This window comes from Malus domestica, chromosome 17 (assembly GCF_042453785.1).
Source record: "Malus domestica chromosome 17, GDT2T_hap1".
Classification (NCBI taxonomy): domain Eukaryota; kingdom Viridiplantae; phylum Streptophyta; class Magnoliopsida; order Rosales; family Rosaceae; genus Malus; species Malus domestica.
In genome coordinates, this window is record NC_091677.1 from 24,413,932 (window position 1) to 24,440,130 (window position 26,199).

General features: G+C 38.3%; 2 long non-coding RNA genes and 1 pseudogene across 2 annotated transcripts; 2 read left to right on the forward strand and 1 right to left on the reverse strand.

Moving 5' to 3' along the window:
- Window positions 1-3,047: 3,047 nt before the first annotated feature.
- LOC114822605 (uncharacterized) lies at window positions 3,048-4,788 on the forward strand. The gene is made up of 2 exons (XR_003770736.2): window positions 3,048-3,357; window positions 3,689-4,788. It is a non-coding gene; the product is annotated as an uncharacterized lncRNA (long non-coding RNA).
- Window positions 4,789-7,009: 2,221 nt separating this feature from the next.
- Window positions 7,010-8,136, forward strand: LOC139193848 (uncharacterized). The gene is made up of 2 exons (XR_011578359.1): window positions 7,010-7,179; window positions 7,260-8,136. It is a non-coding gene; the product is annotated as an uncharacterized lncRNA (long non-coding RNA).
- A 10,068-nt stretch (window positions 8,137-18,204) lies between these two features.
- LOC103440836 (probable 2-oxoglutarate-dependent dioxygenase AOP1) lies at window positions 18,205-25,697 on the reverse strand (annotated as a pseudogene).
- Window positions 25,698-26,199: the final 502 nt, after the last annotated feature.

Genomic DNA, 26,199 nt, shown 5'->3' on the forward strand with positions numbered 1-26,199 from the left:
GAAAAGTTCTTGGTCCAGAAGTACCATATCTGAGTGCAATAGGTGTTTTATTGTATTTAGCACAATGTACTAGACCAGATATAGCTTTTTAAGTCAACTTGTTAGCGAGATATAGTTTTACTCCAACAATATGACATTGGAAGGGAATCAAAGATGTTTTATGATACCTCTATGAGACAACAAACATGAGCCACCTCTACACCGAGAAACCTATAAATGCCATAATCTTGTTGGATATGCAGATGCTGGTTTTCTCTCCATCCGCATAAAGCCCGCTCACATACTAGATATATGTTCACTTAAATACAAAAATCTTATGGCGCTTAACGAAGTAAACATTAGCTGTTGCATCTTCCAATCACTTGAAAATACTTGCTTTCCATGAAGCCAGTTGTGAATGCTTTTGGTTAAGATCAATGATCCATTACATCCGGAATTCATGTGGCCTACCTTCAAAGACGGACATTTCAACTATCATTCATGAAGATAATGCAACATGTATTGCTCAAATAAAGGAAGGATTCATCAGAGGCGATAAGACTAAACACATATTTCCAAAGTTTTTCAATACACATGAGCTTCATAATGCTAAAGTTATTGAAGTCATACAAAACTGTTCCAACTACAATTTGGTAGATCTATTCACCAAATCTCTATCAAAGTGTACATTTTAGAAGCTAGTGCATGGTATCAGATTACGTTGCCTTATTAATTAGTTAGATTAAAGAATGCGGAATCAATGGGAGATACACATCAGGGGAAGCATCTATGATTCATACATGTTGTACTCTTTTTCCTTTGACTAGGATTTTTTTCACTAGGTTTTTCCTATCAAGGTTATAACGAGGCAACATAAGCATACTAAACACTACATCAATAATCCAAGAAAAATTGTACTCTTTTTCCTTTGCTACGATTTTTTTCCACTAGGTTTTTCCTAGCGAGGTTTTAATGAAATTGATGTTGGTATGTGAGCATCTAAGGGGAGTGTTGTGAAATATTGTGTAAATGACACACATATGATCTGGGACCATCTAATGAGGCAATTGATGTTGATATTTGAACATCTAAGGGAAGCAAAGCAAAATTGATTTGGAGACAACCATTGAAAATTTTAGATGAAAAGGTCATAAAGAGGTGATACTTTGCAACCCTTCTACTTTGATTTCTAGTAAAGGTTATTTCTCTCTCACTTTTTCCTATTTATAACAAGATCAACTTTATGCAATTAGTCATGTATCGTGGGAGAAATTTTCTGGTAACTAAAGACATTATGCAGAATAAGTGATGTGACTAAAATTGTATTATTAGTCTCTTTTGTTTGGAGAAAACGGAGGGAGCAATGGCAGATTCAGAAAATTACAATAGTACTAGGGAGACTAAATGTGTAAAAATTTTGTAAACTAAATGACATGAAAGTGAATGATTTGATTAATGTTTCAATTATTACTTAAGTATTGATTAACGTGCTTATTTTTTATTGGTGACAGATCATTTAGTTTGCAAATTTAGTCTACCTAGCATTAGCCAGAAAATTAACGTAAACAATTAAACAAATTATCAACTAAAAATGATTTAATAAGTAATAATACAAGGCTCAACAAAATAAATCACAAATTTAACATATATAACTGTGGTTTAGGAATTATAGAAATATAGTTCATGAGTCACGACCATAACCCATTAGACCATGTGCAACAGTGTAGGTCAAAACCTAAATTTTTAGTCTAGACAGTTTAGGTCTAACCCAGAAACAACGTTTCTCCTCCAGTGAGTTTAGCTTAAAATTTTAGGCCAAGATTATTAAAGAATTATTTTAGCCTATTCTTTTTCTTTTCAGTAACTTTTTTTTTAAATTATTGTAAAACAATTTAACTTGTATATATTTAAATTCCGATAAGAATGAAAGATCATAAACATGGAAAACCCTTCATGCGCATGTGAAATACATGAAACATGAAAGTCATGGAACACGTATGAATAACCTTTCTAACAATAGGAAACACTTGAAACACATCCACCCACCACCACCATCTTCCTCTATGTAAGAAGTGCTTGAAAATCAAACCTACACACACCATATTCTTCAATCATCCACCTTTCATATTATTTTTTTGCCCCCTCAAAATCAATCATCCTTCATCGATAGGTGATAGAATAAGGCAAAACATGGCAATGCAGATGTTACCACATGCGAATGTCTAGATGCTACCACATATAATACCCGAGTACATGAGACCTCTTAATAGGGTTCAACCTCCATCAGGCCATGACACACTCTAAACGGATTTGGTTGAGCATATATTGCACCGAGGAGGAGCACGTGCATGATTTCCGATGGAGTGTGGTTTTTCCTTGTAATAATATGCTCCAATCTTACAACAATTGCTTTAGCCCTATTGGTTTAAATAATTTTTTAGATGAATTTTGATGTATAAATTTTTTTTTTGTTTTAGGCGTTGATTTTAGTTTAGGGCGGTTAGATAATTTTTTTACTATTAGATTTTATCATATTCGATCTCGATTGATGGATTTAATATATTTATAAACTAGATTTTTTTATTTTGTTTTTAAATTCTAGACCAATCACGTGGGCTGTTCGGCTGGAAAATAATTGTTAGGCTTTGACTTGGTGGTCGACAAAGTCGTCAGCGATGGGTTCCACCACCTACAGCTTTGTCGCGTGTTGTTTCATGAGGCCATCAGCGCCCTGCACTTTGATGGCACGTTTACTAATCCGTAATCAAATTGAAAGGAATTGAATTGAGGAGGAATTGAAATGAGGTGGAATCAGAATCAGATTCCTTTTGAAGTTGTTTACTAAAACTGTTTGGAATCGGAGTATCAATGACATTGAACTGTTTACTAATTCACATGAATCGGAATGAAAACTATTGTGATTACTAAAATACCCCTAGTTTAATTTATCTATTTTATATGCTAATTATTTTTAGTAAATATTTTATTCTTTCTTTTTTTTTTTAAGAAGAGAGAACCATTTTATTTTTTAGTAAAACTTTTATTATCTAGAACCCACGGCTCACAATAATTAGTTTTACCTCACTTCCGCTCCACCACATCGAACTTTCCGGGAAAACCAAGGGGCCGAGAAAATCACAACAAAACCAAACCTCATGAGGGCTCCGAAGAGGCCGATCCACACCGTATGGACATGGGCGCGACGCCAGCCGTCCAAAGTTCAGGCCTTTCTGGCCGTCGTTTCGGGCATGGCGGCGCTGGTTCTGCTCTGATTCATCGTCCACGATCACGACAACCTCTTTGTTGCAGCTGAGGCTGTGCACTCGATTGGAATCTCCGTTCTTATCTACAAGCTCATGAAGGAAAAGACTTGTGCTGGTAAAGTTTCGAGCTTTTTAAGGTGTTTTTTGTTTTGTTTGAATTGGTGCAAAATTTGTGATTTTAGGGATTGTTGATGCGAATGATTTTTTTTTTGTTGATTCGATTTTAGTACTTGCTTTTCTGTTGTGGGGAATCCTGTATTTTCCTATATTAGGATGACTGGAATTGTGCATGCAAAGTTTCCTGAAATGGGTTTGTTTGGTTTATGAGAAAATTTTCTATTATTATCAATGGTGGCAACTGGGTTCAGATTTTCTGAAGATTTGATTTTTGCTTTGGGTATGCTTGCCATTTTTGGGTTGATTTTGCTGTGCCGAATCCTATGAAGAAGAACGTGGAGGATTTTGAGGTGGAGCGAGAGAAGGCGACGGAGGAACAAAGAGTTGCCGGAGAGGATGGCGGAGGACAACGAGAAGATGGAGAGGATGGGAGAGGACAAAGAGAAGATGGAAATGAGTACTGAAGGTGCAGGGCATTTTGGGAAGGAAAATTTGATTCCGGATGGAGCCTTCTCCCCGGAATCCAAATACTACCTTCTTCTAGGTAATCCAATTCCAACAATATCAGGAGATGAATTCTTGATTTTACGTGGGGCCCGCAGAACTGTTCATTCAGCTTAAGTTGGTAAACAGAGGAATAATCCGTAATCAGAATCGGATTCCTTATTCCCATTCCGATTACTGGTTAGTAAACATGCTATGAGAGAACAGCAATGCGTCTATGTGCATGAGCAATCCACCACTTGTGAAGCACAATAAATTTGTGTTTGGAATTGTTTATTGTGTGTAGTTCAAATTCATTAGCGGCATCATAATCATACTCGTCTTCCATAATCATGTTGTGAAGAATGATGCACGTCATCATGATGGATCGAAGCGCCTATTCATCAAACAATTTTGTAGTCCCCCTAAGAATTGCCCAACGAGCTTGGAAGATACCAAAATACCGCTCCAAATCCTTCCTACACCCCAGTCTATACTTTCAATCATGTCAGGAAAACCTCGCATCTCACTTTTCTTCAGAAGCCTTTGTGAGTCAGTTGTCGTGGGTTGCCGAAGGTACTCATTGGTGTAGCTAAGTAGGATTGTGGAGCAAAAACGTCATCAGGGACTCTAGGAAGGTTGATTTCCCATCCTCACTATCTCATCCACTTGGTATGCAGATCCTACAATCATCTGCAAGGCATTGATAATTTTTTGCTCAAGAAGGAGATCCCTAACATTAAAAGCATCCTTATTTTGCACATAGTATGGATCATGGTTGCAACTACCAATCATGATTTTGTTGAACAAATGTGGTTGCATTCTAGAACGGCGTCTAAAATGCACATCAATATAGACTATGTTCCAAGAGATCCTTACCTCATTGATACTTTTATTTATTTATTTATTTTATTGAGGTTCAATGAACAACTGGGTTTGGAGATTACCACCACAGCTTGCACGACACGGGTATGTGCAGCTTTCTCCCTTCTTGCTTCATCATATGTCATTCTATGCTCTTGATTCTCTCGCTCTTCTATTTCGAATAACTCATTTTCTTGCTCTTAGAACAATTCATTCTTTCCTTTTGATTTCTAACAATCTCCTTGAATAAGACATTGTAAGAACTCAAGATTTTTACACTATGAAGAAGGATTCAAAGAAAGACTTTGAATTTGGTGTGTGAGTTTTAGGTTGGATGAGGTTGCAGATAATACCACGTGACGCGCGGTGATTGATTGAAAATTTTATCGAAAATCTGTTCACAAGGATTCTGAACAGATAGTGACATGTGGTGCAACAAGATTGGTTAACAATCTTATCAAAAATTTGTCCACGCAATTCTTACAAAATCATTACACATGGAGCCACATGATTAGTTAAAAATCTTATCGAAAATTTATCTACAAAAATTGCAATTTCAAATAATGACATGTGCGTAACGTGATTGATTAAAAATCACATCCGAAATTAAACATAAAATTATCGTTTTATTATTTTTTAAAATAATATTTAATACCAACTGCGTGGCAATTCATTCACGAACGGAAATGCATTCAATCAATTACTATTCACTAAGGCAATAATTGCATTAGTTCTCCTTCCCTTGCTCCCTTTCTTCTCCGATAAATTCCATTTTTATATCCTAGTGTCTTACGGCTTCGACCTCAAGAAAGGGCACAAAGCAAAATAAAACCTCACTCGGTACGAATCCATTCTCAAACTACACAGACCGTCCATAATTATTATTAAAGTCAATCAAATACTGGTGATAATATATATATATATATATATATATATATATATATATATATATATATATATATATGTATGAGCCCTCCTAGACCGCCTAGACCTGTCTAGGTCGCGAATCTCATTTAGACAAAATATCGATAACTTTCATTTTACATTTTATTTTTTTCAATAAAACGTAAGAGACTTATTGAATACTTGGATGAACACTCATTATTTATTTGTTCCTATGGTTTCAATATATTCTAATATTTTATGACCTATAATCCTTTTATTTTGCAATTTATGTATCCCAATACAATTATATATATACATATATATATATATATTAAGTATAAATGGACACTTAATTACATGATATGTTATAAATTTACTTAAATCCACCTAGTCTGCCTAGGCTGGGCCCCAATTTGCCGCCAACTAGTGCCTAATGTCTTTTAGAACCTTGATATATACAATTATACAGTTTATATAGATATTGAACTGAACTATAACTAAATCACAATATGTATGTTTAAATGAAGTTTATAAACAGAATCACAACATATATTACTAACTTGTTTATTTGAAGACAGAGAATTGTAGTAGCAATCTGCTAAGTGGTAGACAACTGGGATTTAGGTAGGCAATGCCAGTCCATTTCTTTGATTCTGTTCATTGTGGGACCTCCTATCGCCTTTGTTCTCCCTTAGAAGTTACATTCCGCGCAAGCAGGCGTAGCTCAGAAATGATAAGCAAGATAGCCCACAAGCCTTTGGCCTTCAACTTCGAGTGTACATCTCTGTTTACCATTTGGTGGGAGGTCAAGTGGTAAAAAAAGTATCATAAAGACCTTAGAGAAGCCCATGATAAGCTCTTCGGGCTGGTCTTTTTCAAATCCCTTCCTAAGGAAAAAGAGTTTGAAAGCTAGAAAGATGACATCAGAAAATCAACTTCTACTCATAGGTAACCTATGTTGCTGCCTCTTTCCTATACTTAGCTAATTCTTGTTGTTTTCCAAAACAGGCTACCAATGCAGAAGGGACTTCTTAAACCAAGCCTTATTCATCTCCAGCCCGACCTGTGCATCTTTCTCAAGGGTAAAACTCTCTCTCTCACCACTTGTTAATTTTGTATTTCTAAGCTTTAAATGCTTATTTTAATTCTGCTATTTTCCAAGTAAGATGAGGCACCTCCGCACCTCAAGTCGAGCAAGAATCAAATCTTTCTTCCTCTTCTATTCCTCTAGCAATGGTGGTGACACCCACTTCCTAGTTTAATCCAATAACTAGATAAATGCTCCACTTTGTAGAGGATGACAGTGCCTCCGTAGGTCTTCCTTCTTCTACCCTTTTCTAGCTTTTCTTCATATTCCTTCATTTTGAACTTATGCTCTGCCTGTTGTCTTTGCCAGTCTTCCCCCTTGCCTGAGACTACTACTCCACCACTTTCAGCCGCTAAGGAGCCTATAATCCCTGAGATACTAGTTGTCTCAGTTATGACTAGTCCCAAGGTTTCTCAAGTACCTTCTCGGGCAAGCCAACCAACTTCCTTAAAAACAACTGCAATAATAGATCATCCTATCAAAGTACAAGGCCTTTCTTAGGTATAAACATGCTTTCAATCTTATCCCTTCTTATTTAGGTCCAGGTTGCCTTACTAACTTGCTTTCTTTGGTTTTAATAGGCTTTTGGTGAGGGTTTGGGCATGCCTCCTTAGCCTACAAGGAGTAGGATAGCCTTTCCTTAACCTCCAAGGGCTTTTGGAGTCATAAGGATCCTCATCCTTTAGCCTAGAAAGGCTGCTACTACTACTGAGTCATCCCCTTCTATCTTTGTTAAAGCTGCTACTACTGCTGCTGCATCTGGTGGTGCTAGGGTGATGCCTCCCCCTTTAGCCTCTCTTCCTGCCACGTCCTCCTTGCCCGAACTAGTCAAAGAGTTCAGGCAAATTAGGATAAAATTGAGATCTCCAAGATGCCCATTCGAGCCTCAACATCTTCAAGATCAGTGCCAGATCTTTAGAGAATGGATGCAGAGGGACTTCACTACCTCCTTCAACCTCTAAGCTTTGCAAGATACTAAGAGGGCTTTCACCGACATATACTAGGCCCAATGGATAACGAAGTTGCAATATCAACATCTCAGGGCATAAAGGCAAACAAACAAGTTAAAGTGCTACAAGGAGAAGCACATTAGGACCTTCATTTCTCTACAGCAGCTAGTGGAAAAGGGCTCGGCCACGAAGGACCGAATAATGGTGATGGCTGTTAAGATCTAAAAGCTAAAGGAATAATTTTCTACTTTGAAGGCTGATCAGATGACTCTTTCAAGCAAGCTATACCAGAAAATTAAAGAAGTGAAGAAAGTTAACCATGAAGTGGAGGAGTCTGAGGCTCAGCTAGCCAATAGTAACACAACCTTAGAAAAGCCAGGTTGTATTTTTACCATTGTGCAAACTTATCATTCTAGGATAGCTACCTTGGCCAAAGATGTAAACCTGGTAGGCTAGGGTCTTTGTACTTCTCTAATTATTTGAATTGAAAAGACCGCTTTTTGCTTTACTACTTTACTTGCTTATTTACAATTTTCTAATAGCAATAACTGCCTTAAACACACAACAAGGGCCTTTACTTAGACTTCACTAATATAACAGTCTTGAACATCCCACAGAGTTGGGTGGTACTTCTTTAGGAACTTAGCATTGATTGGATGTTTCTGTAAGTCTCTCTCTAAATCTGCCAAGTAATACCCTCCTCTGTCTAATACTATAGTAATTGGAAAAACGCGTTCTCAAATGGCACTCCATTTCTCAAAACCTCTAACTTGAGCTCCCAAGGGCAAAACTGTTTTCCATACCAATTTTTCTTCTTTCCCTTTTTGGATTTTGTTTAGAGCTTCAATTCGGGTAACATCTATATCCTCAATGCCTTGACATATGGCATGACTGAACTCATCACTATGTAGGCCAAATTGGTTCTGAAGCCACACAGAACTCACATTGATTTTCATAGGGAGCACTGCATCTTGCCCGAATGTCAATGCATAAGGAATGGTCCTAGTCCTTGCTCTTTTTAAGGCTCTATTAGCCTAAAAAGTATCTCCCAACATCTTATGCCATATTTTTGGGCTATCTGCCACAATTTTTTTTTTTTTTATGATATTCACTAATATCTTGTTATTAGCTTCTACTTGACCATTAGATTGGGATAATAAGGGCTAGACTAGATCATCTTTATCTTGAATTTAGCTGCAAACTCCTCCACTTCTTTTGAGATAAATGATGGCCCTCTGTCTGTAACAATTGTTTCAGGCACCCCATATCTATGTAGGATTTTGGTTTCAATAAACTTCTTCACAGTAGTTGAATTATTAGTCCTCACAGCTGAAGCCTCAACCTACTTAGTAAAGTAATTAGTTGCAACAATTATGAAAATGTGTGATTTGCCGGAAGCTGGGTTTATTTGCCTGATAAAGTCCATTGCACACCTTTTGAAAGGCCATGACTTTACTATTGGATTTAAGGGCACTGATGGTGTGTGCTGGAAAGGTACATGTCTTTGGCATTCTTCACATCCTCTAGCATAAGCTTTACAATCTTTCTCTATGTCGGGCCAAAAGTAGCCACATCTTTTTAGCAACCATCTCATATTTGTCCCTATTTGGTGTGCTCCACAAATGCCTTAATGTACCTTAGCCATCACCCTTATTGGCTCTTCCAAACCCAATCATTTTAACAAAAGTCCAACTGGAGTCTTCCTCAGCAAAGTTTTATCCTATATAACAAACTTAGTTATCTGTCGTCTAATCTTCTTGTTGGTAGGAAAAGAAAGGCCTCTTAAGTACTGAATGATAGATGATCTTCAGTCCTTTACCTTGGGTTGTTTAGTCATTATATCCATACCAAATCCTCTCTCAAATATAGAAGGAAGATTTCTCAAGCCCTCTTTCTTGAACCTGTGCTCCAGAAGCCTTCTGTGACATTTCATTGGTAATCAAATTTGCTTCTCTGGGGATATGGTTGATTGTTACTTCATTACCCTAATACTCTAATAACTGAGTAGCTGCCAAGTAATACCCTGCCATGGTGATATTTCTGCACTTGTACTATCCATTTAATTGATTAACCACCAGCTCTGAATCACCATATACTTCTACATCAGTTGCCCTCAACTCTATTAAAATCTCTAAACCTATAATCAATGCTTCATACTCTGCTTATTGTTAGTAGTATCTAAGGGTGCAACACTAGTATCTTTGTAATCCTGGAGAAATGAATAACAATGCTGGATTCCCTTTGGATCAATGATGACAATTCCAACTCCTGCATAATGCTATGTGTAAGATCTACTGATGTCACATCCCAGTCTCAATTCCGCCATAGCACGATATTGTCCGCTTTGGGCTTAGCATTCCCTCACGGTTTTGTTTCTAGGAACTCAGATGAGAACTTCTCAATGGGTCACCCATCCTCGGTTGCTCTCGCCCGAACTCGCTTAATTTCGGAGTTCTGATGGAATCCAAAGCTAGTAAGTTCCCAAAAGGCCCGTGCTATAAGGACGGGAGCATGTACATATAAAGCACATCACCCCCTCTCCATTGGTCTATGTGGGATCTTACAATCCACCCCCATAGGGGCTCGATGTCATCGTCGGCACACTCGCACCAAACGGCAGAGTGGCTCTGATACCATTATATCGCATCCCAGTCTCGACTCCACTATAACACAATATTATCCGCTTTGGGCTTACCATTCCCTCATGGTTTTGTTTCTAGGAACTTAGATGAGAACTTCCCAATAGGTTACCCATCCTAGGATTGTTTTCGCCCGAACTCACTTAACTTCAGAGTTTCAATGGAATCCAAAGCTAGTGAGTTCCCAAAAGGCCTCGTGCTATAAGAAGGGGAGCATGTGCATATAAGGCACATCATCCCTCTCTGTTGGTCTATGTGGGATCTTATAATCAAAATATAACCACTAAAGGGTGATCTATATGCTAGTTACCCTTTTTACTTCTTGTTGGATTCATTCCTCCTTGCCCGAATGAGCATTGCTAGGTGGGATCCTAAGGCTAACTACTTCTAGAGTTCTAGGGATGTTGATAAGTTCATCCTTGGATTCTTAGTGCTCGGCCAGGAAGTCTGCAATTACTTATCCTTTTATTGCCTTCTAAGGCACATACTGAAAACTGAACTTTGATAGTGCTAGGATCCATTTACCAATTCTTCTAGTCAGCATTGGCTTGGACAACATGTACTTGATCACATCGGTTTTGGAAATTATATAAATATGGCAAGGCAACATGTAATGCCTTAGCCTACAGGTAGTGAAGTACAAAGCTAAGCATCGCTTCTCAACTGGGGTATATCTTGTTTCTACCCCAATGAGAGTTCTACTGAGGTAATATATTGCTTGCTCCTTTCCCCCTTCATTATTCTAAGCCAATAAACTCCCTATTGATTTCTCGGATGCAGAAATGTAGAGTTTAAAATGTTTTCCCCTCTAGGAAGGCATAAGCATTGATGGATAGGCTAAACATGTCTTTACTTTGTCAAAGGCTTCTTGAGGTTGAGGGCCCTACTCAAACTTATCTTGATTCTTTAACCTCAACAAAGGAGTCAATGGTTGGATCTTGCCCTCCAAATTAGTAATAAATCTTCTCAAAACGCTGATCTTCCTTAGCAACCTCTACAAGTGGACTTTGTTGGTGGGGGAAAGTGACTCTAGTATTGCCCTAGCCTTATTCTAGAATTCATCTTCAACTTGTAGGCTCTCATTCTCAGCAAAGCTTGCCTAAGATCTTCCAAGTGTTGATCTTCAGATCTAGAGTTCACCATGATGTCATCAATGTATACCTCCATGCTATGTCCGATCAAATCATGACAAATAGCATTCATTTCCCTTTGATAAGTGGCACCAAAAATTTTCAGCCCAAAGGGCATGACAACATATTCATAAGCTCATATGTGTCATGGGCATCTAAATGTTGTCTTATTTATGTCTTCTTTAGCCATTTTTATCTGATTATATCTAACATTCCCATCCATAAAAGATAAAACTTTATGTTTTGCAACTACATCAATAGATAGGTCAACCATAAGGATAAGGTATTCATCATTCAGAGTTGCTCCGTGAATGTTTCTATAGTCAACACAATATCAAATGACATTAGTTACAACTTTTAATACAGGTATAATGTTGGCCAACCACTCTACATACTTTATAGGTCTAATAAAGCATGTCTTTACCAGCCACTATATTTCTTCTTTGACTTTTTCTTCTATTTCTTTTGACATTCTCCTCGGCGCTTGCTTTACAGGTTTGTACCCCTCTTTAATAGGCATCCTATGCTCTACTAAGTTAGAGTGTAATCCAGGCATTTCTATGTAGTGCCATGCAAAACAGTCCTTGAACTCATGCAAAAGATCAACTATCTTTGCCCAATCTTCAACTTCCAACAGGCCACTAAGTTATATTAGCCTTGGATCCTTCTCAATTCCAAAATTAATGGTTTCTAAGGGGTCTTGTACCTTGGGTGCTGACTTATTAGGCTCTGTACATAAAAGTTCTATTGGCTTTAGAGCCTCGAACTTACCTTCTAGGCAATCCAAGTCATATATACATTTTGCCATGTGGATGGTTGTTTTTACTTCTTCTTCCAAAATCTCCTTTCCTTGGTCATCTTTGGTGCCTGAAGTTCCTTCTCCCCACTCTACTATTTCTTTGGATGAGCTCTTTTTAATCTCTTTTCGTTCTTTCCCATAATCTAGCAGTCTCTTAATTAAGGACCTGACTACTATTATTTGGTCATTTCTCTTCTGGTCTGTCACCATTCATGTTGGCTGGCAGGGACACTGTGAGGCCTGTCTCATTCCTCCTAAGTAAGAGAAAGTTCTTATTCTAAAAGATTTTAGGTCATCACTTTGGTAGGGCATCCATTTTGATCAACACCTAGTTATTGCAAGATCCTAACATTAGGATTGTAAAAATTGGCTTCTGCAACATTAGCTGTGGGGAGAAATGGCCATGACTCGGCCTCAACTATTTTCCAAAATCCTTGTTCATCCATGGTGGTCTTATGATAGACAGCAACTTGTTGATGTAAGGTAAATGGCACAGACAAACTTTGATAGATCCAATCCCTTCCCAATAACGCCCCATAAGTAGAGTTGTTGTCCACTATAAAGAATGCCAACATAATCTTCCTGAATCCTAAGTCTACTTCTAAAGACAATATCCCATGAGTTTTGGTGATGGCTCATGAAAAGCTAGATACTGTGAGATCAGTAGGAATAAGGTTTTCTTCACTTCTGCAAAGTTTCTTTATCTATTTGAGTGGGAGCACATTAGCTGCTGCCCCTCATCTATCAGCACCTTTTTGAAAAGAACTTCTTCAAAATGAGCTGTCACATACATAGGCTTCAGATGGTTTGCTAAGGCTAGACTTGGCCTTTTGAACACCATCTTGTTAGAATAAACTCTCTCGGACTCCTTTCATATAGGATCAAGCAAGTCTACCAGGCTTGACTCCACCTTACTCGCTTCTTCAATGTTTACCAATGCCATCATTGGCTATTGTGCTAAGTAATCATCTTCCATTATTGCTGGTTGGTTTAGTTCTGCCTAAAACATAGATGATAAGACATAGGTCATGTTGACATGAAAGTTGCTAGGTCCAGATGTTCTTTCCTTCTTCTTTCCAATCTGGCACAAAAATTAGTCCATCCATGATTAGGTATCTTTGGTTAACATCAATTCGGGCATTTCTTCTTCTTCTATTGTTTTGAAATCAGACAGCTGCCTTGGAGTTCCAAAGAGAATATTCACCTTTGGTGGAGGAGGTATCCCCATTTTAGAATAAATGGTTCCAAAGTAAATAGGCTCTAGATTCCATCTAGGTGTGGGCACAATCACCATGTTTTCTTGGGCTCGTCTTAATATTCTATGCTTCTCTGGATGAGGGTTTTGAGGAACATGGTCCCTTACGCCTTCAACCTTGCTATTAGCCCTCTCTAGTTCTTTTTTACTTGTCCAACTGAGTTGTGTTTCTCTCCCTTAGGTAAACCTCTCAAACTTAACATTTTCACAAAACCTTTGAAATAATAGGTAGTTATAGTGAGTTCATATAAGCTTTGTGTTTCCTCTGAACCCTTCTTATCATGAATGCCCCCATATCTTTGACAAGTCTTCCATCTTTGACCACTACATACCACTTTCAGCCTAGTTGGGCTGAATTCACCTTTGTTACTGGTGGTATCGGGTTTATGGTTCTTTCTCGCCTTTCTTGTCTCATGCTGCTATAATTGGTTAGTTTGAGAGCCATAACATCCACCTAGCGTGGCAACCTCGCCTCTTTATCTTCTATTTCTTTAGAAGCTTCAAATTTTCTAAACACTTCAGACAGACCTTTAAGCTCTAAATCTTATCCCAATCTCTGTAACACATTTTTAGTGGTCTCTTTGTTTATCTCAACAGCCGACAAACACTCTTACGAGTGTCTTGTTCATCCATCTCTTTCATTCTGACCAACTTTTAGTCAATGATGGCACCTGATGCTGGTACCTCAAGTTCACACTTACACCGACATTTGCTACACATAACTACTCATTTGACAACAGCTACTTGGGGCCTGTTAGGCAACCTTCTGACCCCTTCTGTAAGCCTGCCTTCTTGCATTCTTTCTTTTCTTTCTTCCAAGGTAACTTTTCTTTTCCCCCTTTTAACCCAATTAAGATTTATCATGTTGATTAGGGCTTCAGGGAATGGATCTGTGTCAACCATCATGTTGGTTTGGGGTTTCTCCAGCAACAATTTCCTTTTGACTATCAAGTATTCGATCCAATCTCTGAATTGCACATAATTAGCAGTAGAATGGTTGAAGGTGTAGTGGAGCTTGCAATACTTCTTCCCTCTAAGTTCGTCAGATTTAGGCATCTTCTTAGTACTATCAGGCAAGATAACTCGAGCCCTCACCAGTTCTTCATAGATGTCTGCAGCCTTAGTTAAATCAAAGGAATATGACTAATACTTTGGAGGCTTCATGGGCACAAAGCCTCCATCATTCATTACGATCTTTTGGTCTTTGATAGGCTGAACAAATCCCTTCACCATTAAAGGTTTGAAATGAGCGATCATCTCTGCAGCACATAATTCTATCTCTTCTCCCAGGTTGTCATCATTCTCCCCCACCTCTAGGCCTTTAAACTCTAGCTAATGTATTGGCGCCTTGCTTCTATAAAAATGGGGTACTTTAGATGTATGCTTCACTTGCTGTTCTTCTGCCAACAACTTTTCATAATTGGTGGCCGCAATCACCAGTCATGAAGCTCTTTAAATTGAACATCATAGAACTTCTTCCTCAGGGGTAGCCTCAGAGCCTTCTGAGCAATAGTTTTGAGTTGAGCATGGTTGACTAGGAACTGTCATCTCATCCTAGTTTTCCTAAACATCATCATAAAATCCCCTATAAATTCATGTTCATATTGCTTCATTTCTACCAAATCATTAATCGTCATTTCTGGTTCCACCCTATAGAACTACTCATGAAAGGTCATCTTTATTTGTCCCCAGTTGGCAATGGAATTAGGAGGTAACATAGAGTACCATCGGCCAAGCCTCTTAAGGAGTTTACAAATTGTCTCAAATTGTAGTTGGGGTTGTCCTCAAATGCCACACAATGATTTGAAGACTTGAAAATGTGATCCCTGGAAGACACATTACAGTCTTCCTCATTGGAATTTAGAAACACAGGCATCTTGAAATGTTTCTGATATGTTATCCTAAACATTGGGCAGGTTTGTGGCTGAGTATTTTGTACTACCATCATTCTCAATTCTGTCAATTCATTCCTGAGTTGTTGGTTAACCATATTATTATGTGGGGAATAAGCATTCCCTTACTTCGGGCTATGATCGATGCTCGAATGAGTTTTCTTCTACAAATCTGGCTGTCACCATCTAGCTTTTTCTCCTTTATTAGCTAATGGTGGTGGCCTATATGGAAAAAGCTTGCCCTCAGCTGTAGGTAAGCCTTTTCTACTTGCTTCTCCCATCGAGTTAGATGCACCAACCTTCATCCCTTCTTACCTGACCTGCCTTCTAACACCTGGAGGTGGTGGCAGAGGATCGAGTAAGCCTATTTCTTGAAACTCTTCATCTTCTTGCCGACTGGATTTAGCCTTTTCTTTCTTTTTCCCTTTGTCCTTCTTTTCCTTAAGTAAGGGGAATAAAGGAATTATTGGTTCCTTTTCTGTGCTTGCTTGGATGATAGTTTTTCTTGGTATAGCCATCTTTCATTGTGGAGTACTCTAACTCCAATTTTCTTTGTAAAGTTCCTATTCAGGAAAGTCTGCTAACTTCTCCTTTGGTCTCCAGAGAGATTTTCTCCATACTTTTTAATACTTGCACCATGGTGGCTTGTAAATCTTCATTAATTACTTTTCTACCCAACTTCTCAGAACAGGTCGGGCTCTCTAAGATTGCGGGGCTGCGTAGTGAAGGAAAGTTCTATGGGTGATCTGTTGTGCTTGCTTATGTTGGACAGAGAGGTTGCCCAAATTCCACCTTCCACTAGAACATTCAATCCTTCTTTTTCCTTGGCATGCAATATCACAAAAAGGGTCTTACCGGGTGTGCCAAAACTATGGTCGAGCTGGATCCGTCCCTTGTCCCTCGCACAGCTATCCGGGGTTCTTACATGTCTTGCAAGGTCGCTTCTTGGGGTGCTACAATATGAGTTTATTGTTAGTTTGAATGGTACCTTTGTGGGACCTTTGTTAGGCCTTGAGTCTCACAATCAAAGCTCACGTGGAATCTGAGTGTGCCACTGTTATCTTTGTATAACAGACTGTTGTTTTCTAGTTATGAACTGGGTTGATTACTTGCTCCACGAGTTACTTAAACTTATTGATTATCAATGGATTGTTACAGATGGGTTAAGTATGTATAAAGTTTTTTTCTTGCCTTGTAAAGAAGGACTTTTACTCATGATATTGTATGTCCAAATAAAAGGAGTTCAGGGCTCTTTTAACCATTTCTTTGATTATATAGTTAACACTAAAAAGGCAAGGTTAATTAATTTAGCCAAGTTAATCATAACTTTGAATGAAAGGTAGTTGAAAATGGTTTGAAACACAATAGAAAATGCATTAAACAACAGATCTATTTATGTAAGCATGAACAAAAAAGACTTGGGGAAGATTATAACTTTGTCGGGCAAGGTTTGCAGCCACTTCTCTTTGTGTTTTACAAAGGCTGTAATCTTTGGAGAATGAAAAGTAAAATAGGTTTACTAAAAGGATTCGATACTACAATACTGGGAAAAGTAGCAGAGCTTCTAAAACTTGACAAATGATGGCTTTTCTATGGTGAATCTACGACTAAAAGAATAGAGTCTGGACAAACTAAAGCCTTCTGGTTTCTTGCTTGTCTAAGAGCAAAGTGGGATGTCTTTTGATTGATTGGCTGAGTGTCCTTGTCTTTGGCGTGCCTTGCTGCTTTTATAGACCTTCTAGCCCAACTGTCCAAGCTTTGCCTTGTGGGGATGTCTTCCTGAACGTGGTGAGTCACCACTTATTTACCCATCCATGCCATTGAAAAGTACTTTTTGCTGAGGATGAGCTGCCCTCTATCGCCCATAACTTATACTTTAGGCTTACTGCCTATTCCTTAGCAGAAATGGTTTTTAATTCTTCTTGGGATGTTGGCATTGTCTGAGCCCAATCTCTTCCTTGCTTTTTGTGTTCTTGGGCCTTCATCCTCACTAAGCCCAATATTAAATACCCACCCAAACACTACCAACACATGGTATGATTTTTTGTTGATGTAGAATTCCAGCCGCCCTCGAGAACCTTTATGAGGCAAATGTTTTTTAACCAGTCCATTTTGAAGATAACGATTTCAATGGACTTCGCTAGCATTATCATGCTCTTCATGGCTTGAATCTATGGTTGCTTACTACTTTCTTTACATTTCCAGACATGATCGGCCATTGGCCTTGATTTTACCTTAATGAACGTTGTAATCTTGATTCATTATGAATGATTACATTCCTTTCCTCTATGTAGTTTCTATTTATCACTTATTTACTGTTGGGCATGATACTCAATGTCACAAAGATGATTCGAACTGTCTATCTTTTAGGTCTTCCCTCAAATGTTATGTATATAAAAAAAAAAATCATCCAGAAACCATATGACCAGTTGATTAAGAGTTTTATGGTTTCTTTGTAAGACCGTATTTGTCTATTATCTTTACTACAAATGAATTTCTTAATGGTTTTAGATTTGTCTTATTTTTTACAAGGATGATCTATGAATGATGCTCTAAAAGGTAGACGGTTCGAATCATTAAAATACCTTATAGAGTTGGCCCTACAAAAACGTGTGTCAAAAGTTGTGTAAAAAGGTGGTGGCATGGATCCGACCCCATATATATGAGTTAGAGTTAGGGGACACACTTTTTTGACACATGTTTATGTGGAATCCTTAATGCCACACTACTTACACAAAGGAATAGATTAATTTAGCTACACTGGTAGTTCATGTAGATACAGAATATAGTAGACACATATCATTACTTATGCCACACTTCTTACACAAAGGAATAGATTTATTTAACGAAATCGTAACTTGCTATGTAGACAAAGCCAACTGGCCAGCCTCCGTGTAGTAGAACCCTAGAAATTCAACGTGATCAAGGGGCTTAAAAAGCAAAGGGTGCTCTTCATCCACAACCTCCTCCGGGGCTTTCGTAATGTAACCTTCCTTTGGGATAGAGAACAATCCAGTTGAGTACCTAGCCTCATTTCCACTCATCATCACTCTATAATATGGAGAACGTAGTCGACCGTTTGTCCATGCCTGCAAAATCATCAGCTCATTATTAATTAATATCAATTTCTTTGATTCTTTCACGACCGTTAGTATGTAAATCGAAAGTGTAGGAAGTAACTCACGTAAAGAGAATCGCCAATCATGGCGATGAAAGAGTGCGGTGATGAAGGCTTGTCATTGATCCATTTGCCAGCTTTTGTTTCCACTTGTAGCCCGTCAACTTGGTTTTGATACAAAATTAATGGGACAATGTTCTTGTCTGTGTGAGCGTTTATCCCCAACTTAGTTTCCTTGGTTTGAGGTCCTTTATATTTCATCACTCGAAGAAGGTAGTTGGCTGATTCTACTTGCTCCTCCAAGTAGTTTTCAAGTCCCAAGCTCGCCAGAATCATCCTTCTGATTATTTGATCCTGTTTGGCTTTGGATGTGCTTCGCACAACTGCCCCTGTGTGTATGGTGAAAGTGATGATTAGCTTTGAGAGATGCCTCTGCGGGGCCTAAAGGCTCCCATGTTATCTATCAACAATAGATGAATCATGAGCATGCCACTGTTAGCCAAGACCAACATACTAGTCATTCAGGCATGACTAGATTGATTGATTGCACCACAAGTAAAATGACTTCTTCAATCAAGGGAGGGGTTAAGTCCATAAAAGGTCCTTTTTACTACCTTGAGATCAAGGACTTGTGTTGATGTTATTTACCAAGTTTTAATTAGGTCAAGATTTCCAGGTTTAGTCCATGGTTGCATCAAAACTGGCAGGAAACAACCAAATGTAGAGCGACAGTGAAGTTTTTAAGTAATAAATGAGCAGAACTGTCCATGTTAGAATGTAACAAATGAACTCGAGAGTAAATACGAAGTAATAAAGACAGTATGTAATTCATTAAAAGGTAAACAAGTGAGTTCGGGCACGTTATAAACCTCGTTGGGCTCGGGTCCCCTCTCTTAGGCACTTCTTCTGCATTACAAAATATGGGCCAACTTTTGGAAACAAAAAGGATCGCAATAATGGCTACAAATTAAATTGATAATGTGAGAAGGTTGCATTAGAGCTATAACTAAAAAATAAATGACTCGGGGTGCACAGAGAATGTATAGGAAGCGACATTTTAAGTGTTTTTCTAAGAGTTGAGTTGAGTGTCCTTTTCTTTGTGTTCTCTTGTAGCTTTTATAGGACCTTCATCCTTCTAAGTTAAACCTCCTTGGCTTGATGTGACAGGCTAGTGGTGATTTCACACTTAACCTCTCCAAATTATGCGGTTTTACCCCTAAAAATGTGCTTTTGCCCTCTGCCAAGCTCTTCGTTAATGACCCCTATGTTTGCCCCGTTGCATAGATTTGCCGCCCATCTTACCACGTCAGCCAATATCTTGAAATCTGGACCGAGCTTCCATCTTTAGCCTTCTTTGCTTTGATGGTCTGGAGCTTTCCAAGGGCTTCACGTGCGATTGGGTTGTGCTTCAAGCCCAATGTCCAATTTGGGTCCAAACAGATCCAACTCCTAAACTTCCTTTGAGAAGGACAGTATGGTTGTGCTACCTCAAAAAACAAAAATTGTGAACTCCGCATATTTGATTCTGAAATAAAGGACAACAACGTCTCTTGCCAGATATCTGATTTGTCATTATGTTACTAGATTGTTAATGTAAAATACAAATTTATGTAAATCTGTTTGATCAGATTGACATTTTGGCAACATAATATGTTGGATTGTCTAATAAGATAATAACATATAAACTATGAAATTATGTGCATATTTGAGTGCGAAAATATTCAAAATTAGAAGAAAAGATTAATGTTATGAACCAAAATCTAGGGTTTCCTTGAGGCCACAAGGTGTTTGTCAAGCTTTCAACTTGTTCATACACATTTGCATCGTCAAACCCCATGCTCTCAGATAGTGGCACCGTGGGGTACGCCCAACATACCCATGGTAGGGCTTTTTAGAAACATTCTGCAATTTGGTTTGTGAAGGTCGAAAAGATCTTCGATTGCTTCAACTATCGACTTTCAAATATCTGAAGGCACTTTGTCGAACAAAGCCTCAAAGCAACCATACTCTTCGAGCCCATTACGGACTTGAGCTCTCACTAAGTCCCACTCTTTGGTTCCTTGGTTGAGGTCTGGTTTGAAGAGGTCTATGATGGGAAGTCCGAGTGGGGTTTCTGATGCTACTATGTATGTATATGCTGTTTTATTTGGTTGTTGGAGAGGAGGAAACAGGCAGCTTCGTTGAGTTTTAGATGAAGATTGAAATCTCGACTGGGCCTATTTATACAATTTAGATGATGGAGTGAAAGGGGGGAAATGTGAGAATAGTGACGCTGACAAAAGAAGATGTATAATATAATAAGGGAATATCTGATGGGAGTTAGAGACTAAATTATGAAGTTATGAAACTATTTGAAACACCATAGCACCATCATATTTTAAACCATATAATCTTACATCCAACAAAAACTTCAAATGTGAAAAGCTCTCTCCCTAAGTCAACATATCATTAAAGAAATTACATGTGCATGCGTTTAGTTATTCTGGTCCAACCATTGCCGATTGACCAGAACTGTCGATATTGCCTAAGTATCTCTTAAATTTCAGACAAAATATTGCTTCCCTCCTTTCGAAAACCTTAACCCCATTTTACAGGTACTACAGATCTTTCAACAATTTCAGGGAAAGAAAAACTTTGATTAAAATTTCATAATAGGTGCATAAGTTCATTCTCTATATTTCACAGAGAATAAGTGTAACATTTGTGATAGTTGTTAAGTTTTTCTCTAGGACCACATCCACATAAAATTAGTGTGTTGTTATTTGAATTACATTTACTGTTACATTGTTGACCACCTCTTTAACGTATTTAAGTTTTACATTTATCAATTAATGTAGTACAAATAACATTTACATTATATAATCAATTAAGTTCATATGCTATGTTGCGGGAAAATCAATAGTTCATGATTAGGTAAAGTGTGTGTGGTCCTCTCAATTATTTTCACTATAATTGACATATCATATTTTTCCGAGAAGAAAATATTTTATAATATACCTATATATACCTATATATATATATATATATATATATTGTTATGGCCTATATTTAACTAACAGGGGAAGGGGGCCGGCGGAAAAAAGAGAGAATAGAGAGAAATGTGTTTGTAGAATTGTGTAGAGGAATGTGTGTGTTATTTCCCCCTACATAGTATCTTTATTTATAGTAATAAGAGAGAGAAGAAATCCTTCTCCTCCAAGGAATACAAGTCCATATAGGAAAGAATAACTAGAATCAAATCTAATCTAGGATTTACACAATCACACTTAAACTAGAAAGTTTACAACACTCCCCTTGAATGTGTAAATACTCAAGTAGATTCGGCATCATGTAGAGGTTGAGGAAGTCGACTTGTCGGCACTGATTATGGGAACAAGCTATTCTCAATAAGGTAGGAACTTGCATAAGGAAGTAAGTCTCACAAAAAAAAACCCTATGGTTATGGCAAAAACTCGAGTAGGGACAAAATTCATTGTCTAAGGAAAAATGCATGAGTAATGCAAAGTCAAATGAAACATGTACGGGACGTCATTAGGGATATGATCAACCCCAAGGTGGGTGCCTCATTAAAACCTAGCTAGGTAGCAAAAACCCAATTGGAAAAATGCTCCTAATCGTAGGAAAAAAGAGTACATCGAGATCAAGCAAGTATACTTCAGGATACTCTCCCTGAGTTTGACACAATTCCAATGAGAACTAGCAATGTTACAACTCAGAAAGTTTACGCATACCAATTCCTTGAACAAGCTTCTGAAACGTCACATTCGGTAGTGATTTGGTGAAAAGGTTAGCCAGATTGTCTTGTGAACGAATTTATGTGTCTTCTGATGCTCCTTTGATGTAACCCTTCTTGAGCTATTTGATGCATGCTGCGTTGTCTTCATAGATCATTGTCAGGACATCAACGACAAGGTAAATATCGTAGGAGCTTCGAAATATGGCCCACAACTACTCTCAACCAAATGTATTCTCAAGTTGCTTCATGTAAGACGAGAATTTTAACATGGTTAGAGGAAGTGGCAACTAAGGTCTGTTTAGTTGACCTCCAAGAGATTGTGGTGCCTTCAACGGTAAAGACATAACTCGTTTGAGAGCGCGCCTTGTGCGGATTAGATAAGTATCATGTGTCGGCATAACCAGCAAGGCAAGAATCAACTTGAGATAAGGGGGTGCAACATCACTCGAAGATCCATATGGATAAAATAAGCCTAAATCTGTAGTCAAACACGTTTGTTGTTCATACATCCCTGACTAGTCAAATACTCACTCAGACGGTTATACCACATTCTTACGGATTGCTTCAAACCGTAGAGTGAACGCCTCAGCTGAATTGTGTGCGTGTTCCGAGGTTAGGAAATATTTGATCCAGTTAATGTAAGTCCTTTGGGAACTTTCTTATAAATTTTCGTATCAAGATCCCCATAGAAATATGTAGTTACTACGTCCATCAGTTGCATACTCAGTTTTTCAGAAACCACCAAATTGATAAGGTAGCGAAAAGTCATCACATTCATAACGGGTGAATAAGTTTCATCATAGTCAATCATGGGGTGTTATGAGAAGCCTTGCGCAATAAGACGAGCTTTGTAGTGCATAATTTCGTTCTTCTCATTATGCTTCCGAACGAAAACTCACTTGTAGCCAATGGGCTTCACATGTGGATGAGTAGGAGGTACAGGTCGAAGCACCTTACGTTTCATAAGCAAATCAAGTTTGACTTGGATTGCTTGTTTCCAGTTTAACCAATTGGTTCTACGTTGACAATCATCAACCGCACGAGGTTCAATGTTATCGTTCAACATGATCTTAGTAGCTACTACATATGCTAATGCATCGTCAATGATCATCTCATTTCTATACCAAATATCATCTAAGCTAGCATACTAGATTGAAATCTCACGATTCTCGGGAGGTGGATTCATCTTTTCAAGGACGTTTTTGTAATCTAGAATTTCCTTATGCGTTGGATAGAATGAGTAAGTGACAGTCGGATTCATGGTAGGCTCTTCAGGTGTCTATGCCATGGGTTTCCTCTTCTGGGTTGTGAATCATTTGAACCAAGAGGTCTTCCATGCTTATGTGAAGGGGTAAATGATTGGCTAGTTGCTAATGTATGTGGATCACCAAGGTTGGCGTCTTAAGCCTCCAAGAGGGAAGTCCATCGTACATTTGGTACATCCATCTTTGCTGGCACATTCGTAGCTGGAATATGTGATCTTGTCACTCACGCTAGAACGATGAAAGCATCTGGCATGCTCTGATTTATACTTTGAAGATCTAATATGCATTGCACTTCAATTTCATATTGGGCAGTGTCGGGATCTCTGAAGATCTAATATGCATTGCACTTCAATTTCAGACTGGGCAGTATGGGAATCTAAATGAGACAAAGTGGGAGTCATCCACGATAATTCACGTCTTTCTTCAAGAACATTGACGTTCTTATCTCTCCCTAACAACGAGAAGATTATATCATAGAAGTGACAATCTGCAAAATGAGTGGTAAATAGATCACCTGTCAAAGGTTCTAAGTAACGAATAATCAAAGGAGAATCATATCTGACATAGATTCTCATCCTTCGCTGAGGCCCCATTTTTGTACGTAAAGGTGGTGAAATCGGCACATAGACCGCAAAACAAAAAAAGTGCAGATGCAATATGTCGCATTCATATTCGGTAAGCAAATGAAGTCTGCTATATAGTAGGGTCGTAACAAGCCTTAGGTGAACCAACATGGTTGCGTGCAATATTGCATGGCCCCAAGCAGCGATTGGGAGCTTGGTACGTATGACCAACGGTCGAGCAATCATTTGTAAGCTCTTAATGAATGCCTATGTCAGGCCGTTCTGGGTGTGAACATGGGGTACAAGATGTTCAACTTTAACCTTAATTGACATGTAATAATTATCAAAAGTTTTAGATGTGAATTCTCCAGCATTATCCAATCGAATAGATTTGATCAGATAATCAGGGTGGTGAGCCCTGAGCTTGATAACCTGAGCCAACAACTTGGAGAATGCAACGTTCCTTGTGGATAACAAGCACACATGTGACGAACGTGCGGAAGCGTCAACCAAAACCATAAAATATCTAAATTGTCCGCATGGAAAGTGAATCGGTCCACAAATGTCCCCCTGAGTCCTTTGTATAAAAATATGAGGATTCGAACAAATCTTGTCATAAGAAGGCTTAATAATAAGTTTTCCCATGGAGAAGGTTTGACATGTCATTCCTTGAATCAAACCTAAACTTCGGGTTAGTGGATGCCTATGAGTTGATTTAAGGATACGGCTCATCACTGTTCATCCAGGGTGTCCTAAACAATCATGCCAAAATGTAATTTTATGCGCGGTCCCAGAGGTAGGGCTGACCATATAGTAGTTTTCTATGGGGTGTATGGTCATAGTATATAGGCCACTCGGGATACGCTCCATTTTCTCTAGAATACGCTTCTGGCCATATTCGTAGGAAGTTATGCATAGAAATTCAACTCCGTTTTCTACATAAGTTTCAACGTGGTAATTATTATCTCTAATATCCTTAAAACTCAACAATGTTCTTTCAGAACGAGGAGAATAAAGTGCCTCATCAATGGTCAAAATTGTACCATTGAACAACATTATACGTGCTTTATCGTATCCTTTAATCAGGTTGGATAGGCCTAAGAGGGTTGTCAAAGGTGTATTCTTAGGTATGAAGTTAGTGAAATAGATGCGTTCAAGCAAAACAGTGTGCACGGTTGCACTATCTGTCAAACAACTAACTTCCCCACTAGTCATACCTAGAATGAAAATTAATTTGAATTGATCACATGCATAAAAGTTCTAAAAACAAATATCCATTCAAAATAACTTTAAGTATTCAAGGACGGTAATTAAAAAAAAACTTAATATCCAAAAACAAATCACCAACAAATAATCCAAACATAAAGGAAAATTGTTCAAAATTAAACCAAAAACACAAAGAGGGGTTTGGCCATTAGGTGGAATTCGGTCCCTTGTCTAAATTTTAACTAGAAAAATAGTTTATGTCTATGATTCTAATCTTCCATAGGGGTAACGGCTCTTAAAAGTAAAAAACCTCCATCTTTGTACTCTCCAGTTCATCCACTTGCACAAAGTTTGATTCAAACTTCTTACGAGGAGAATGATATTCACCTACAACCTTCTGGGGAGCTCGGCAAACACGAGACCAATGGTTCTTTGAACCACAATGATAACATATATCTGCATCCATGGTTTCAAGTGGTTTGCCCTTATTATTGAAATTTGGGGCCTTGGGAGCGAGGTTATGACGCTTCTAGTCTTTGTTTCCTCCCTTAGATGGGCCTTGACTCTGTTGACCTTAACGGGGTGGCTTCTGGCCACCCCTACCATGCCTATTATAGCATTTTAGGCTCTTGTTTGTGCTATAGTGTGCTTCAGGCACATCAGTCGCCCCAATAGGTCAAGCTTAATGATTCTTCATCAATAGCTGATTCTGCTTTTCAGCAAGAAGTAAAATAGAGATCAAATCCAAAAACTTAGTGAACTTTTGAGCTTTATATTTTTTTTGTATGACAATATTAGTAGCAGAGAAGGTTGAATAGGTCTTCTCCAGGAAATCCTCTTCAGTAAAAGTCTCGTTATAAAACTTGAGAAGTGATCAAATTCGACAAACTTCAGAATTATATTCATTCATAGGCTTAAAGTGTTGGAAGCGCAAATGGTGCCAGTCATGTCTTGCTTCAGGCAAGAAG